This window comes from Aulostomus chinensis, chromosome 9, assembly GCF_037954235.1.
Source record: "Aulostomus chinensis isolate RoL2024-O1b breed Wild chromosome 9, RoL_Achi_v1.0, whole genome shotgun sequence".
Taxonomy (NCBI): Eukaryota; Metazoa; Chordata; class Actinopteri; order Syngnathiformes; family Aulostomidae; genus Aulostomus; species Aulostomus chinensis.
This window is the reverse complement of record NC_141328.1, coordinates 15,273,532-15,289,066: the sequence shown is the minus strand read 5'-3', so window position 1 is coordinate 15,289,066 and position 15,535 is coordinate 15,273,532. Positions and strand designations below refer to the sequence as shown.

Sequence of the window (15,535 nt, the reverse complement as noted above, 5' to 3'; positions counted from 1 at the left end):
CGCAGGGCACCCTTGGGTTCCATGGTGTAATGGTCAGCACTCTGGACTCTGAATCCAGTGATCAGAGTTCAAGTCTCGGTGGGACCTCGTTTGGAGTCTGCTGTTTAACCTGCTGAAGAAATCACTGGTTACAGATGTTGAAATGGATGAAAAGCACACATAAAGAGGGGCAAAAATGGCCCCGCGAGAAGTTCCGCTTCCCTGTACAACACACGGCAATTTCTGTCAACTCAGCGTTACTTCTTCCTGCCGCATCTTCCTGACCACCAAAACAGCAGCCATCTCTTCCAAGGACAGTCTAAAATTCATGTGAATAGTGCATGGCCGATTACACCACCTTCAACCACTGCACTCGAGCGATAAGGAAATCTGGCTTAAGGTGAGGTGCTATTGTTGGCATTCACGGACACCTTTTTAGTTGATGGGTGGGCAGAATGTGAGCACAGTCCAAAGACAAGAATGCCGAGCGGTCAAGGTGATGGAATGCCAGCTCATTATTTGCTACCACATGCATTGTAGAACCCCACCTTCTTGCTATGATGACATTCGCAGGGGAAACTTTCCTGCCAATCCAGCTGACGGGCGTTTAGGTCCACTGTCCTCCTCATTTCCATGGAAAAGCACCTCTCCCATTTGCTCCTTTTTAACATCTTTTGTTCTCAATAGCCTCTTTTCTCCGTAACACGAAATCAGCGGTACCTTCTTTCATAGAAGACTTGGGATGTCTCCTATTTTCAAGCCTTTAATCTTTCTGACACAAAAGTTAAAATAATACCCCCACACTTTTCAAAAGGACGGAATGGGAGAATGGTCAACACCGCATGGAGGTGCCGATTTTGACATGGACAGGACATGTGGTATGGAGATAATCATTAACTAGCAAGGTAGACGTGAAAGGGATGATGTTGACGGGCAGAACTCACATGACCCCGCTCAATTACATCTGTCAGCGCAAGCACCCAAGCCAAGCTCAATCTCCTGGGTTGTAAAAGCCATGAGATCCAGAAAAATGCCATAGAAGAGTGCAAATTGCCTACGCTGAGACTTTAATTGTAGAAAGAAAGTACTTCCTGAGAGTCAGTCCCAAATTTCACCCGATCTGATTGTAAAGGAGGCCAAGGTTTCCCACACTGTGTCACTATGCTATACTAATGCATTGGCCGGGAATCGAACTCAGGTCAACTGCTTGGAAGGCAGCTATGCTCACCACTATACCACCAATGCACCACATGCCCCTTCCTGGACGACATAAGCTTAATGTCACAAGATAATTGGGTCAAAAATAGGCTCAATTTTCACCTGTTCATTGCTGAAGGTTTTAAAACCCGCCATAAAAGCAGGCATCAAACGCTAGCCGCAGGGCACCCTTGGGTTCCATGGTGTAATGGTCAGCACTCTGGATTCTGAATCCAGTGATCCGAGTTCAAGTCTCGGTGGAACCTCGTTCGAGTCTGCTCTTTAACCTGCTGAAGCAATCACTGGTTACAGACGTTAAAATAGATTAAAAACACACATCAAGAGGGGCAAAAAAAGGCCCCGAGAGAAGTTCCGCTTCCCTGTACAACGCACAGCATTTTCCGTCAACTCAGCGTTGCTTCTTCATGTTGGATCTTCCTGGCCACCAAAACGGCAGCCATCTCTTCCATGGACAGTCTCAAATTCATGTGAATAGTGCATGGCCGATTACACCACCTTCAACCACTGCACTCGAGCGATAAGGAAATCTGGCTTAAGGTGAGGTTCTGTCGTTGGCATTGACGGACACCTTTTTAGTTGATGGGTGGGCAGAATGTGAGCACAGTCCAAAGACAAGAATGCCGAGCGGTCAAGGTGATGGACTGCCAGCTCATTATTTGCTACCACATGCATTGTAGAACCCCACCTTCTTGCTATGATGACATTCGCAGGGGAACCTTTCCTGCCAATCCAGCTGACGAGCGTTTAGGTCCACTGTCCTCCTCCTTTCCATGGAAAAGAACCTCTCCCATTTGCTCCTTTTTGACATCGTTATTCTCAATAGGCTCTTTTCTCAGTAACAAAAATAAGTGGTACCTTCTTTCATAGAAGACTTGGGATGTCTCCTATTTTCAAGCCTTTAATCTTCCTGACACAAAAGCAAAAATAATACCCCCACACTTTTCAAAAGGACGGAATGGGAGAATTGTCAACACCGCATGGAGTTCCCGATGTCGTCATGGACAGGACATGTGGTATAGAGACAATTATTAACTAGCAAGGTAGACGTGAAAGGGATGAGGTTGACATGCAGAACTAACATGACCCCGCTCAATTACATCTGTCAGCGCAGGCAACCAAGCCAAGCTCAATCTCCTGGGTTGTAAAAGCCATGAGATCCAGAAAAATGCCATTGAAGAGTGCAAATTGCCTACGCTGAGACTTTAATTGTAGAAAGAAAGTACTTGCTGAGAGTCAGTCCCAAATTTCGCCCGATCTGATTGAAAAGGAGGTCAAGGTTTCCCACGCTGTGTCACTATGCTATACTAATGCATTGGCCGGGAATCGAACCCGGGTCAACTGCTTGGAAGGCAGCTATGCTCACCACTATACCACCAATGCACCACATGCCCCTTCAAGGACGACATAAGCTTCATGTCACAAGATAATTGGGTCAAAAATAGACTCAATTTTCACCTGTTCATTGCTGAAGGTGTGATAACCCGCCAGAAAAGCAGGCATCAAACGCTAGCCGCAGAGCACCCTTGGGCTCCATGGTGTAATGGTCAGCTCTCTGGACTCTGAATCCAGTGATCCGAGTTCAAGTCTCGGTGGGACCTCGTTTGGAGTCTGCTGTTTAACCTGCTGAAGCAATCACTGGTTACAGACGTTAAAATCGATTAAAAGCACACATCAAAAGGGCCAAAAAAAGGCCCAGAGAGAAGTTCCGCTTCCCTGTACAACGCACACAATTTTCCGTCAACTCAGCGTTACTTCTTCCTGTTGCATCTTCCTGGCCACCAAAACGGCAGCCATCTCTTCCATGGACAGTCTCAAATTCATGTGAATAGTGTATGGCCGATGACACCACCTTCAACCACTGCACTCGAGCGATAAGGAAATCTGGCTTAAGGTGAGGTGCTATCGTTGGCATTGACGGACACCTTTTTAGTTGATGGGTGGGCAGAATGTGAGCACAGTCCAAAGACAAGAATGCCGAGAGGTCAAGGTGATGGACTGCCAGCTCATTATTTGCTACCACATGCATTGTAGAACCCCACCTTCTTGCTATGATGACATTCGCAGGGGAACCTTTCCTGCCAATCCAGCTGACGAGCGTTTAGCTCCACTGTCCTCCTCGTTTCCATGGAAAAGCACCTCTCCCATTTGCTCCTTTTTAACATCTTTTGTTCTCAATAGCCTCTTTTCTCCGTATCACGAAATCAGCGGTACCTTCTTTAATAGAAGACTTGGGATGTCTCCTATTTTCAAGCCTTTAATCTTCCTGACACAAAAGAAAAAAATTATACCCCCACACTTTTCAAAAGGAAGGAATGGGAGAATGGTCAACACCGCATGGAGGTCCCGATTTTGACATGGACAGGACATGTGGTATTGAGATAATTATTAACTAGCAAGATAGACGTGAAAGGGATGATGTTGACGGGCAGAACTCACATGACCCCGCTCAATTACATCTGTCAGCGCAAGCACCCAAGCCAAGCTCAATCTCCTGGGTTGTAAAAGCCATGAGATCCAGAAAAATGCCATAGAAGAGTGCAAATTGCCTACGCTGAGACTTTAATTGTAGAAAGAAAGTACTTCCTGAGAGTCACTCCCAAATTTCGCCCGATCTGATTGTTAAGCCAACCAAGATTTCCCACGCAGGAGGACCTCAACTTTTCCATGCTGTGTCACTATCCTATACTAACACTTTGGCCAGGAGTCGAACCCAGATCAACTGTTTGGAAGACAGCTTTGCTCATCACCATACCACCAATGCACCATATGCCTATTCAAGGTTCACATGACATTCATGTCACAATATAATTGGGTCAAAAACATGCTCCACTTCCACCCTTAACTCACAAGGTAGACGTAAAAGGGATGATTTTGTGGGGCAGAGCTCACACCACGGTCCATTACATCTGTCAGCACAAGCACCCATGTCAAGCTCAGTCTCCTGGGTTTTAAAAGCCATGAGATCCAATCTCAGTGGGACCTCATTTGGAGTCTGCTTTTTAACCTGCAGAAGCAATCACTCGTTACAGACGTTGATATGGATGAAAAGCACACCTCAAGTGGAAAAAAAAGGCCCAGCGAGAAGTTCCACTGCCCTGTACAATTTACTGATATCGCCTTGCAAATTTCCTAACCTGAGAATTTAATTGTAGAAACAAAGCATGTACTGAAAGTCTGTACCACAGTTTTTCATATCTAACTTGAAAAATCACCCTTGGTTTACCCTCTAGGAGGAACCCTAGTTTTCCAAGTTTTCCCACAGCTGTGTTATTATACTATACTGATGCATTGGCTGGGAATCAAACCCTTGTCAACAGCTCAGAAGTCTGCCATTCTCACCAAAACACCATGTGTCCTTCCAAGTAGGTTTGCCATGGTTTACCCTGTAGGAGGACCCCAAGTTTTCCAAGCTTTACCAAAGCCGGCGTATTAACATTGAGAAAACTTTGCAACGTCTGACGAGCTTAATGTAACCCAGGTTAAAAATATGTGACAGAAAAAATATAAGTAATAATTCATGTAGTACAAACTGCAATGTTGGGCTAAAAATCTGCATTTAAAATAGTTTTGTATTAAAAATACTTATGTTTCATTAAAAAACAGAATATTAATCATGAGAACAAACACGCCCTGTGATCCTGCTGGCCCAAATTCACTTCCATCTAAGTCTCTGGAAGAGAGAGAGCAGCCATGCTTTGGACACGACCCCCATATCAGGACAGTCAATGCAAGAAAGTGGATTAAACTCTCAAAACTGATAAAAACTGGGAAGAATATCTACAGTGGAATCTCCCCAGACGACCGGACCTGCAGGAGTGCAGCTGGAGGCCTCGCTCGGAAGGAAATCGCATTGGTAGGCAGTCGTCCTGTCATGCTAACTGCTAAATGCTAAACCACTAATTCAACACAGCTGCTTATTTCACGAGCTCCCAGCTCGCACAGATGCTAATGGCGAAAAACTAGTTCCAGTTCTCGGTAGCACTGCTAGGCTGACACACACACACCAAGCACTGATGCATTAAGCACTGATGCAGTATTTTAAATGTCCCTATGAGACAAATTATTTGCACTATTGTTGGGTTTTTGTCTTGAGTTGTGGTGTACTGTGTGTGTGTCTGATGCTTTATTTGTGCATTTTAAGCACAGTAAGTCATGTTTACCCTCTGTGAACATTGCAAAAAGGTTTTATATCTTGGTTATTTGTGTTTATTAATATGTTAAATGCTATGTGAATATGTTAAATGCTTTGTGAAGACCATCAAATTATAATACTGTTGTTAAGAGTGAAAACTTAATTATTTTGATATCATAACATTATATTTTGAGTTAATTATTTTTGCTATTAAGCAATTGTGATATTATATTATGAGCTGTGCAGTGGTTAGCACTGTGGCCTCACAGCAAGAAGGTTTCGGGTTCGAGTCCCGGTTAAGGTGTGGGATCTTTCTGTGTGGAGTCTGCATGTTCGCCCCGTGCCTGTGTGGGTTCTCTCTGGTACTCTGGCTTCCTCCCACAGTCCAAAGACATGCAATTTGGGGATGAGGCTGATTGGATTCTCTAAATTGACATAGGTATGAATATGAGTGTGACTGGTTGTTCGTCTCTGTATGTTGGCCCTGCGATGGACTGGCGACCTGTCCAGGGTGTACCCCGCCTCTCACACATAGATGCTGGGATAGGCTCCAGCCCCCCCGCGACCCTTACTTGTAAGGAATAAGCGGAAGACGACGATGGATGGATGGATGGATAATAGGAGTTCAGTTCAAGCAAATATTATCTACAGAATCAATATAAACTTTTAGTGATTTATGTTAAATAATTCCTGCTTTGAGATCTGAGAAAATGGAAGTATGTGTTCTGATCCTTTATCGTAGGTCAGGTTTTTTGAGAGACCCTTGGACTTGGACCGGACCTGCCTGGTAGTCGGAGCCAGAGTGATGTTGATGGCGAGCCAGACCCTGGAGGATCATTAGACCTACGACCGCAGAATTGAATCCTTTTTTCACTTTTAAATATATATACACACCACCACACACAGTAGGGTGGCGTGACTGACCGCCACCTGGAAGGTGCACACCCAGTTAAGTGAACTGCACAAACAATAAAAATATACTCAAGCAGCTGCAAAAACAATTTTTTATTTTAACTTGGTTTGTTATTTTCCATACTTACCTGGGTAAGGTAGTTTTGTATATTTCCTGTGTTCATACTGTCTTCCCACTGTAATTAATAGGGAAGCATACTGTTCCTTAAAAGCCTCACAGTTTCTGTGTCTGTCCTGGTGTCATTGTTAATCCTGGGCTCCGTAGTCAAACCTGGATCTTCTGTTATCTGGCCATTAGTTTAAGTTACTGTAATAATTTATGTTACTCATTTTCCTCATAAGGGTTACATTAATGTCATTCTCTCCTTTTTGTCACCGTAATAACCATATTACGCAGTGGGTGCGCGCCTCACACACTCTTACTTCGGATGACGGTAACATGTTGGCGACCAGTACACCTGCAGCTGCTGTACCCTTTGTAATTACGTTTCATTCATTCATCGTCTACCGCATATTCCTTTCAATTAAGGGTCGCGGGGGGGCTGGAGCCTATCCCAGCATCTTTGGGCGAGAGGCGGGGTTCACCCTGGACAGGTCGCCAGTCCATCGCAGGGCCAACATACAGAGACGAACAACCATTCACACTCACAGCCACACCTACGGTCAATTTAGAGTGTCCATTTAGCCTAGTCCCCAAATGCATGTCTTTGGACTGTGGGAGGAAGCCAGAGTACCCGGAGAGAACCCACGCAGGCACGGGGAGAACATGCAAACTCCACACAGAAAGATCCCGCGGCCTGAGCCGGGACTCAAACCCGGAACCTTCTCTCTGTGAGGCGACAGTGCTGACCACTGCACCACTGTGCAGCCGTAATTACGTTTGGTTATAAAAAAAACAAACAAACAAACAAGACAGCACCAACAAAAGAAGCGAAGACTGCAAAGTCTGCTGTTCTGTTGTACAGAAAAAAAGTCAGGAAATATATAATGACACTACCAAACAACCCTCTCTGGGTTCGGGTCTAGGATTTTTTTCTGGGGGTTGCCAGATAGGGGCACAGACTGCAGAAGGGTGGAATAGAATGTCACCCTCTATGCGTGTATGAAATAGTTAGTAACTGACTGTGTGTTCACACCAAACGGCAATGTGAATTTTCGCGTCGCTTTATTCGCGAATATAAACACATTGATCCAGCGATCAAATTCGCACCAATAAAGTGACGTGAAAATTTGCGTTGCGTTTGGTGTGAACATTCAGGCTGCAACTAACGACTATTTCAATAGTCCACTAGTCACCGACTATTGAAACGATTAGTCGACTAATCAGATAATTATTAATTTTTTCTTAAATTTGGCATGAAGTTGATTTACCGTATTTTTCGTACCATAAGGCGCACCTAAAAGTCTAAAATTTTCTAAAAAATCGACGGTGCGCCTTTTAACCCGGTGCGTCTTATGTGTGGACCAAATTCCAAAATCTGCTGTGCGCCTTAGGTGGGTGCACTACGGTAAATGCCCCGCCCATCGATTAGCGGCGCACCTATGGTTAATGTAAAGCAGAGGTGCGCCGCAAATCGCTGTTACCGATAGTTGTGTAAGGACCTCCTAAAATGGCACCGAGCAAGCGAAACGCATATGAGGTTCACTTTAAACTGCAGGCCATCGAATATGCGGCTGAAAATGGCAATAGAGCGTCAGCAAGACAGTTTAATGTGAATGAGTCTATGGTGAGAAAGTGGAGGAAACAAGAAAGTGAACTGCGCCAGGTTAAGAAGCCGAAGCTGAGTTTCCGCGGAAACAAAGCAAGGTGGCCCGAGCTGGAAGATCGAGTGGAACAGTGGGTTTTGGAACAGCGAACAGCAGGAAGGGGCGTATCTACAGTCACCATTCGACTAAAGGCCAAAGCGATTGCTAAGGAAATGAACATTGAGCACTTCCAAGGAGGTTCGTCTTGGTGTTTTCGCTTCATGCGGAGGCGGCATCTCTCTATACGCGCGAGAACAACCGTGGCGCAGCAACTTCCCGCGGATTACCAGGAAAGGCCGGCCATCTTCCGCAGCTACTGCCGTGACAAGATCAACGGCAAAAACATCGCCCTCAGCCACATCACTAACATGGATGAGATCCCGCTGACTTTCGACATCCCTTTGACACATACCGTAGCGAAAAAGGGGTCCAGTACGGTTGCGATACGAACGACGGGGCACAAAAAGTCTTCGTTCACCGTGGTTCTCGGCTGCCTGGGAAATGGACAGAAATTGCCACCAATGGTGATTTTTAAGAGAAAGACGGTGCCAAAAGAAGCGTTTCCGGCCGGAGTTGTGGTAAAGGCAAATCAAAAGGGCTGGATGGATGAAGAAAAAAATGAAAGAATGGGTGAGCGAAGTGTATGTTAGGAGGCCGGATGGGTTTTTTCACACTTCACCATCTCTGCTTATATGTGATTCCATGCACGCCCACCTAACAGAGAGCGTAAAACAACGCATTAAGCAGGTAAACTCAGAGCTTGCCATCATCCCGGGCGGACTCACAAAAGAACTTCAGCTGCTGGACGTTGGTGTGAATAGGGCTTTTAAAGTCAAATCGCGGGCTGCGTGGGAGCGCTGGATGACGGAAGGCGAACATTCTTTTACAAAGACGATGAGGCAGCGGCGGGCAAGTTATGCGACCATATGCGGGTGGATTGTAGACGCATGGGCTACGATACCGCCTTCATTAATTTTAAGAGCTTTTGTCAAAGCCGGCATCAATGTAGCAGCTGACCCCTTCGATGAGTCTGATTCTGATGGAGAAGAGGAAATTGGTATGTTGGAAACTGAAATGGCTCAGCTGTTTAATTCTGACACAGAGGATGAAAGCTTTGATGGTTTTGTGGAACAAGAATGACTACTTTGTTCAATAAAAGTGCCGAACCACACCGTTTTACTTTCTTTGTCGTTTTTTTACTGTACGTTTTAGCATGCGCCTAATAACACGGTGCGCCTTATGTGTGGTTTAAGTACAGAAATAAACCCTGTAATTAAGACTGCGCTTTATAATCCGGTGCGCCTAATGGTGCGGAAAATACGGTAATTATGTGGCAGAACAAACAAGAAAGATGGGTACAATGAAAAATCCATCTTTTATTGAACATTCATTAATTTAAAATACGTTTGTTAGGCACAGTCTGGCATAACGCTAGAGCTCTCTGTTATAACAAAAATACGCTTATAAAATGTACAATGTGTGTCATAAAAACCTTACTACTCCGTTTCGTTCAACTGTCTGACGGGCTCCTTTAAATGTTCGTGCATCACCGCAATGATACGCACGGTCTGCTTTGCAACCTTTACAAGTAGTCTTTTTATTCGCCATATCCAGGTTAAACTGCCACCAAACTTTAGAAGTTTTGGTACGCGTACCTGATGTTGACGCCGCGTTCCTGTATGTTACCGCTCAGAGACAGAGAGGCTATTGCGCATGAGCGACTCTCAGCAGAGATTATAATCAAGTGAGGTGCCTCACTCTGTTGGAAAAACGCGTCTGGCGACAATAGTCGACCATGGAATTCATTGTCAACTATTTCTATTATCGATTATTGTCGACAACGTTGACTAATCGTTGCAGCCCAAGTGAACATACCTTAATAGTTAATAATGAAAATAGTTCATAGCTAGTTATCAATTTTATTATCAAATACAAATACACATATGGAAAAAAAAATCTAAATGCATCTCTGGCATTGTTCAGGGGACCGGGCCAAATGTGGAGGCGGGCCGTATCTGGCCCTTGGGCCGTGGTTTGGGGACCACTGTGTTAAAATGTCCTTGAGCAAATCCCAGACTGCAGCCGTCTGACCTCACTGGAGGTGATTCAAAGTCCCAATAATTATTGCTGCAAATACTTGATGGAAACAACACAAGAGAAACATAGAACATAGCAGTTTATTTCAACATCAACAAAAATTGTAAAGATGTGAAATAGCAACTGTTTAGAATTTGGAATGTCTTGAAAAGCATGAGGAGGAAGAGGAGGAATCTTCCCTGAATGAGTGAAGAACTTCAGTAAACTTGCTGAAGTCTGCAAATCCCTTTCATATGAGTGATGCATGTTCACCACGACTGATCCATGTTAAATAACGAGTACAAACCTAGTTCATAGGAAAGAGGAGAAGAAAGCAAGGATAAAATGAACGAAGCAGGAGGCGGAGAAAAAAACGAGGGAGTGAAAAAGAAAGAGACTGTCAAAGTCAAACAAATTCAGAGAGATCAATGCACAGACTTTGCCTGGCATATCCAAGGGAGTGCCAGACTCAAAGCTCTTCAAGCCTGCAGTTCAAAGTGGTGACACGTCCATTAGAAATTCTAATTCTGATCGCATCGACAGGCCTTGGGCTACAGCACAGGCAGCAAACACACACACACACACACACACATCCGCACGCATGTACACGCCAAAGAATCTAGGCCACTGCTGAGAGACAAGATAGAGACAGACAGATTACTGTACCACTCCTATTGATTCCTTCTTTACTTAAAAGGTCGACATACAGTATTATTTTCAGATGAGTCCTGAACATGTTCAAGCATAATGTCAATTTGTGAAAACACTAGATGTCATGTCATGTCATGTCATTTTTTTTAGTTTTTTTAAATGCCAAACATTTACATATTTTAATTGAAAATTTACGAAAGTAAAAATGCAAACTGACAAAGTTGAGGAGTAGTAAATTACCCACAAAGGGGTGCGTATTTTTATGATTGCAGGGGTCCACTGGTACTGGAACAGGGGGTCTACTGTCTAAGTTCGATGTGTGTTGAAAACATGAAAACTGCTGTCACATGCGGGTGTCTAACATAGCATCAAGGCAACAGGGACCCTTTGAAACAGATCAAACTTCTATTTCCTGTCTACTGAGATGCCTCCGAGCTGCCCTCAGATCATTCAGTTTTGAAGGCAATGTCGAGTATTTCCAATAAGTCAGTGCAAAAGCCCTTTAAGCAACTGTGAAACAAAAAAGCAGAAGAAACTTACCACAAAACATTATTTGCATACAATTTAAATGACCCGGTCTGGCTTGATTGTTTAAAACTGACTAAGTATATATTATCACTAAAATCTGTTTCACTCCTTTAGTGAACTTAATTCCAACTCACAGGCGTATTTCTTTTTCATTTGAGAATTTAGGGGGAAAATAAACTGTCCTACGACCATCCATGACGTCATGACGAAGAATTAATATTTACACACCTGTAGCTTTCAAGTGTGTGTATACATATCATCCGCCCCCGTCTCTGGCCTCTCCATAACTGTTGATCAGGTGACGAGGCACCTTGTGGAAGGCTACCGGTCCTGATGGTCTCAGCTCCAGACTACTGAGAGACTGTGAAGATCAGCTTGGAAAAGTGTGTCTGCATATCTTCAACCTGAGTCTCAGTCTGCAGAAGGTCCCCATCTTGTAGAAAGCTTCCTGTGTGGTTCCAGTTCCAAAGATTGTGAACCTCAGAGAGCCCAACCACTTCGGACCGGTAGCATTAACCTCTCACCAAGACAATGGAGAGGATCATCTTCAACCACCTCTGCCCCCTAGTGAATGCAGAGCTGGACCCCCTGCACTTAGCCTATCATCCAGGCATTGGTGTGGAAGATGTGACTGTCTATCCAGGTCTCTTTCACACCTAGAGATCACTGGAAGCACTGTGAGAGTCATGTGAGACCCCACAGGGCACGGTGCTCTCCCCATTCCTATTCACCCTCTACACCTCAGACTTCAGACACAACACAGACAGCTGTCACCTCCAGAAGTTCTCTGATGACACTGCCATTGTTGGGCAGGTGACGGATGGGAACAACCTGGAGTACAAGGAAATCATCACTGCCTTTGTTGACTGGTGTGGATGAAACCACCTCTGCATCAGTGGAAGCAAGACAAAGGAAATGGTGATCGATTTTCCGGAGGAAGCACACAGGTGAGCATCCATTGACATTGAAATGGTGGAGAACTATAAGTACCTGGGTGTTCACCTCAACAACAAACTGGACTTGTCCACAAAAACAAATGTCCGGTACAAGAGGGGCCAGAGTTGCCTCCACCTACTGAGGAGACTGTGGTCCTTTTATGACACTGTAATGGCCTCTGCAGTGTTCTATGCAGTGGTCTGTTGGGGATGCGGGAGCACTGAGAGGGACAGGAAAAGGTTGAAAGTCTGGACTGTCCTCTAGACTCCATAGAGGAAGTAGGAGAGAAGAGGATGTTGGCAAAGCTGATTTCCATCATGGAGAACATCTCCCACCCCTGTGGAGTCCCTCAGCAGCACCTTCAGTAGCAGACTGCTGCACCCTCAGTGCAAGCAGGAGCGCTGTCAGGGCAGCGCATCAGCCTTTCCCATCAGCTTTTCAACAGGAAAATGTCTGAAATTTAGCACAACCTCTGTCCATTTCACTTCTGATAGTCTGCACTACACTGTTCACTGCAGATTATATATTGACAATATTAGTCTTTTAATCTGAGCACTGAGCTTCGTTGTGCAATACTTCATCCATATATCCATACTGTCATCCATATATGTGCAAGTTGTAGCTGTTGTGTATATATTTATCCTGTTTATTATTATTACTTTATACTCTTTGTATATATATATATATATATATATAAACTTGTCTATTTATCTTAAGTTATCTTACTCATCTTAAATTTCATTGCACTGTTTTCTATCCCCCCCCATGCTTCTGTAACAACTGAATATAGAGCACAGGCAGAATAAAGTTTATGTTATCTTATCTGACAATGATATAAAATTGAATCAAACACCAAGAATTCAATTAGAATAGTAAATGTAACCGGGTTAACAACACTGAGAGAGAATCACAGGTTGCATCGGGGAAGTGTGGAAATCCCACCGCACATGACCGCATCGAGTCTGCACGGTGAAGGCGGCTCACGGGCGCACTTTTTCCGACCTCGGCGCGACAAGTGGAGCGGCCACAAGTCCGGGAAAACGCGGAAAGCGAACAAGAGTGGGAAAGGACCGGTGTTCATCTGTGAGCGAAGGAGAGGGCGGACTGCTCTCCGGACGGACGTCCGGCACTCAGGACTGGCGGACAGGGAGAGGTACGTCGGTGGAACTTTGGAGGGAAAGCTCGCTGATGCTAACCGTCGTCGCCGTGCTAATGCTAGCTCTGTGCCGAACAGGCTAATCAAGCACGACGCGGAGAGCCGCGGCGAGGCTCAGGAACTGCGATCTCAGCCGTAGACAAGCAGACAGACAGACCAACGGTGAGGCTGCCTTTTAGCTCTTCCGGTTATATTTGTTGTGCAATATCCCTGAAAATATACATACCCTGGCTGTTATTTTTTGTTGATGTGTATGAAAAAGGGGAATTGGTGATTAAATATGTGCTTAATAGGATGAATGGGAACTATTTTGCTGTGAATTTATCTGAATGTATGTTGACCAACTGAGGTAAATGTAGCTGGAGAATTTTTGGTGCAATTCTCTCACATGAACAGGCCTATAGTGTAAGAGTAATGTAAGCATCCTTCTTCAATAACTCTAAGCCCATCTCAGTATGGTTGTAGTTAATTTTAGTTGCACGACGTTTGATATGGTTGATATTGATATGTTGAATGATATTTTGAATGTTACTGTTACTCACCAAAAGTGATATTGAAACACTGTTTTCACGAAGATAAAATGTTGTACAACAAAAGACAGAGATATTTAGATTGAGATGGAGATTGAAGTCAGTCTATGCAGTGGGTGCACGTCCTGACGATTATCTTTTTTTGGTGCATCTGAGAGTGAATGTTGTTAAATGAACAAAACTGTTTGACCTTGCCTATAGGTCAGGTTTTAAAAGGTGGACGGAACGACTGAGGATCCAAGTCATCTGAGCAGTGGGATCTGCCTGCGGAGCGGATCTCGGAGAGGACGAGTCCACATCAAACAGATACAACACACACGCATCTACCACAGAACTTTATGGGCCCCAACGAAGTGTTTGTTTTGTTTATTAAGTGTGCACACTAGGTTGTTTGTTTTTTTATTTTGTTTCATACAATCTGTACAACAGGGTGTATTGCAAAATTAATACATGAGCTATTGCTCAATTTACATCTGTGTCACTCCTTGTTGTTGCTCTTCCATCGTGGCTCCTAACGGGTTTGGAATCTTTTGATCGTTGTCAGAGATAGAAACATTTCTTAAATTACTGTAGCTCACTTTGACCCTGTTAAGGTGGTTACATAAACATTAGTTTGTTTTACCTCAAAATATTTTGGTGTCCATGTTATTTTTTGGTAGTTAGATTAACAGAGGCTAGATTTCTGCTGTAAAAAAGCATCCATCCATTTTCTTCTGCTTATTCTTGTTAAGGGTCATGGGGGGGTGGAGCCTATCCCAGCAGCCTTCAGGCGTAAGGGGGTTCACCCTGGACAGGTCACCAGTCCATCACAGGACCAACACATAGAGACAAACAACCATTCACACTCACAGTCACACCTACAGTCAATTTAAAGTATCAATCAGCCTCGTCCCCTCTTGATGTCTTTGGACTGTGGGAGGAAGCTGGAGTACCAGAGAGAACCCATGCAGGAACAGGGAGAACATGGAGACTCACACAGAAAGATCCTGTGCTGGAGCCGGAACCTTCTTGCTGTGAGGCAACAGTGCTGACCACCGTGCCGCCCGTAAACAAACTCATTTCTGTAAATGCTCTCCCTCAAAGAAAATAAATGCAGTTAAAATAGATTAGACAATGATGCTATAAGGCAAATAGTGAAATGGCAAAAAGTTTCCTCCGTGAGGCTTTGATGACTCAAATGAGAAGTAGTACGATAAAATATTGTATTTTCTCACAACCTAAATAGCTTATCAATATAGAATAATCTTCTAAGAAGCATCTTTAGATAAAAAAGCTCAATGAAATGTGTAGAAAAACAGAGACAAAGAGCCAATCAGTAGTCAAGTGTGTGTGTGAGTGAGCTGAGTGGGAGGAAAAGAACCACTCTAGTCCGACTGCGGTCGCCTCTCCTTCTGCGCGGACGATCCAATTCAACGCCATCATTCTCCCACTCACGGTTGACCCTCATGGTCTGTGGTCTCCTTCCATCCGTCACACTTTCTCTATTCGTATCCTGTGCTTACTTCTCATTGCTTTTTTTGTGTGCTTTTCAACAGAGACTGCAATAAGTACTACTATATCAGTCTCATCTGGACCATGTTGACTTTAAGTGTTGGACTGTAAGTTTGTATTATTTATGGAATCCTTAGGTTTAATCTTTATGTTATTCAGTGTTTTCCTTGGTTTTGCTAT

At 44.2% G+C, this 15,535-nt stretch overlaps 1 long non-coding RNA gene and 5 other non-coding genes across 6 annotated transcripts; 4 read left to right on the top strand and 2 right to left on the bottom strand.

Moving 5' to 3' along the window:
• The first annotated feature begins 15 nt into the window (after positions 1 to 15).
• On the top strand, positions 16 to 87 carry trnaq-cug (transfer RNA glutamine (anticodon CUG)). Its single transcript has one exon. It is a non-coding gene; the product is annotated as a tRNA-Gln (tRNA).
• A 1,065-nt stretch (positions 88 to 1,152) lies between these two features.
• Positions 1,153 to 1,224, bottom strand: trnag-ucc (transfer RNA glycine (anticodon UCC)). Its single transcript has one exon. It is a non-coding gene; the product is annotated as a tRNA-Gly (tRNA).
• A 146-nt stretch (positions 1,225 to 1,370) lies between these two features.
• Positions 1,371 to 1,442, top strand: trnaq-cug (transfer RNA glutamine (anticodon CUG)). Its single transcript has one exon. It is a non-coding gene; the product is annotated as a tRNA-Gln (tRNA).
• A 1,063-nt stretch (positions 1,443 to 2,505) lies between these two features.
• On the bottom strand, positions 2,506 to 2,577 carry trnag-ucc (transfer RNA glycine (anticodon UCC)). The gene has a single exon. It is a non-coding gene; the product is annotated as a tRNA-Gly (tRNA).
• A 146-nt stretch (positions 2,578 to 2,723) lies between these two features.
• Positions 2,724 to 2,795, top strand: trnaq-cug (transfer RNA glutamine (anticodon CUG)). Its single transcript has one exon. It is a non-coding gene; the product is annotated as a tRNA-Gln (tRNA).
• Positions 2,796 to 13,158: 10,363 nt separating this feature from the next.
• On the top strand, positions 13,159 to 14,536 carry LOC147255902 (uncharacterized). Its single transcript, XR_015117730.1, has 3 exons — positions 13,159 to 13,331; positions 13,413 to 13,496; positions 14,066 to 14,536. It is a non-coding gene; the product is annotated as an uncharacterized LOC147255902 (long non-coding RNA).
• The last annotated feature ends 999 nt before the right edge of the window (positions 14,537 to 15,535 follow it).